This window comes from Pavona decussata, unplaced genomic scaffold, assembly GCF_977016875.1.
Source record: "Pavona decussata unplaced genomic scaffold, jaPavDecu1.1 SCAFFOLD_3637, whole genome shotgun sequence".
NCBI lineage: Eukaryota > Metazoa > Cnidaria > Anthozoa > Scleractinia > Agariciidae > Pavona > Pavona decussata.
Genome location: NW_028146448.1, coordinates 10,001 through 12,500, shown reverse-complemented (window position 1 = coordinate 12,500; position 2,500 = coordinate 10,001). Strand labels below are relative to the sequence as shown.

Sequence of the window (2,500 nt, the reverse complement as noted above, 5' to 3'; positions counted from 1 at the left end):
GCTCCCAAGGCACTGCCGCTAGCAAATTCTAACGTTTCTGGAGATAAATCCTTTGCAGACGACTTAAATAAAGAACGGGGTATTGTAAGTTGTAGAGTAGCCTTGTTGCTACGATCTTCTGAGATTAAGCCTTTGTTCTAAGATTTGTATCACATCTTTTTTTTGACAAGGTCAAAAGTCCTCCTCACACCATGAAATATTTTTTAAGTCAAAGGTCCTCCTCACACCACAAAATATTTTCAAAGTCAAAAGTCCTCCTCACACAATTTAATATTTTGTAACTGAAAGGTCCACCACAAAACCCAATTCTTTTCTAAGTGAAAAGTCCTCAAAATTTTTAGAAAAACTCTTAGAAAAATTGTTTGGTATGAGAAGGACCTCGACTTCGAAAATTCTGTGGTGTGGGGAGGTCTTTTGACCTACCAAAAAAATTGGTGGTGTGAGGAGGACCTCTGACTTAGAATTAGGGTTTGAAATGGGGTTAGGGTTAGGGTTAGGGTAAGTGTTAGGGTTAGGAAAAAGGTTTAAATGATATTTGGAGAGGTTTTTCGGGTGTTTAGAGGCTATTTATGCTATGTAACGAGTATTTGCTTATATACTTGCTTATATACTTAGGTCAACAATTTATAGCAAAAATGTGTTCCAGCCAAGTTCTTTTAGACGCTCTTTCGAATGGCAACATTCCCGATTGAAAATGGCGACCTACCAAAATCCGCACTTTGCTTCCCCGTCCATATAGAGGTGAGTATTTGACTTTGCTTCCGTCAGAGTCAAGGAAACACATTGAAAATGGAATCAGCATACAAGAAAACCTAGTTTGGGATAGGTTTTGTGCCTTCCGTGGTATTATAACCATAGAACTGCTCCTGAGGGGGGTAGGGTAGGCCCACCAAAAAGTGCACTTCTGGTTAGGTCGCTAATTTCTAAAATAAATGTGTCCCAACCAAGTTTTTTTGGACGCTCTTTCGAATGGCAACATTCCTGATTGAAAATGCCGACCTACCAAAATCCGCACTTTGCTTCCCCGTCCATATAGGGGTGAGTATTTGGCTTTGCTTTCGTCAGAGTCAAGGAAACACATTGAAAATGGAATCAGCATACAAGAAAACCTAGTTTGGGATAGGTTTTGTGCCTTCCGTGGTATTATAACCATAGAACTGCTCCTGAGGGGGGTAGGGTAGGCCCACCAAAAAGTGCACTTCTGGTTAGGTCGCTAATTTCTAAAATAAATGTGTCCCAACCAAGTTTTTTTGGACGCTCTTTCGAATGGCAACATTCCTGATTGAAAATGCCGACCTACCAAAATCCGCACTTTGCTTCCCCGTCCATATAGGGGTGAGTATTTGGCTTTGCCTTTGTCAGACTCAAGTAAAAGCATTTAAAATGGAGTCAGCATACAAGAAAACCTAGATTGGGATAGTTTTTCTGCCTACCGTGGGATCATAACCATAGAACTGCCCCTGAGGGAGGTAGGGTTAGGGTTAGCGTTAGGGTTAACGTTGGGGTTAGGATTGAAGACAGAAGATTGGTGATGTCAGGAGGACCTTCTTAAAACAAACAGAAATACACTTATTAGGGGACTAGGGCCAGTGGACTCAGAAATGTCTTTCGTAGCAGTCTCCTATAAGAGTATTTTTCTCTGATTTAGGTGACTCCTCCTCACACCACCATTTTTCTTAGTCGAAAGACCTCTTCACAGCACGACTTTCCTGATGGATTTCTATGTAACTGCTCGTGCTGAGAGGTGTGTCGAAAGTTGATCATGTTCCCGTAAAATCTGAGGTCTCCACTGTCTAGCGAGGTACTTACAGTGAATATAGTGAATTTTTCAAAAATTGGAGAATTCTGACTTTTGCGATGAATTTTAATGTAATTGGTCGTGCTGAGAGGCGTGTTAAAATTTGAACATGTTCCCGTAAAATCTGAGGTGAGAATTAGTGAGGTACTTACAGTGCGTATAGTGACAAATCTTTAAAAGCGTGAAATTATGGGATGTTGTGGCTTCAATGGGTTTTTAAGATGTCACCAGTCATTTGGCATGACTTACAAACGATTTGGCTGGTTGTGGGTTCGATTTTCAAAATTTCATTTTTTTCGCGTTTTTATTTTCTGTCTACCATATCATGCAGTCTCCTTATTAGCGTTTGGGGGTTATAGTGTGGGCAGGTTGGTCGCAAAGGTTCCGAGAGGAGCTGGCTAGTAAACCCTGTCCCTTATGTTCCACGGCGGCAAGGCGGAGAAATAGAGGGCAGAATTGACTAACGGGCAAGGAAAGTTGGGCTTGTAGCTTTCCTTTCGAAGGAGGGAAAAGATGATGCCCGAAAGCATTGTCACTGTAGTGGCAGGCAGAGTGTAGATGGAAGTTGTGTACGCTAGCCTTTGGCTAATGATAGAGACAAAAGAGCAGGAGGATATTTTCCTTCGCAGAAGCACTTTTCTTGCCTTCCTTCAGCTCGCTTGGCGAGTCTGACAGGTATGCCTGAACTGTGCACGGGTCCAG

General features: G+C 42.0%; 1 pseudogene; it reads left to right on the top strand.

The window, feature by feature from the left end:
• LOC146446341 (large subunit ribosomal RNA) overlaps positions 1-148 on the top strand; it is a pseudogene marked incomplete at its 5' end in the record, with an annotated part of 1,576 nt that extends 1,428 nt beyond the window's left edge.
• Positions 149-2,500: the final 2,352 nt, after the last annotated feature.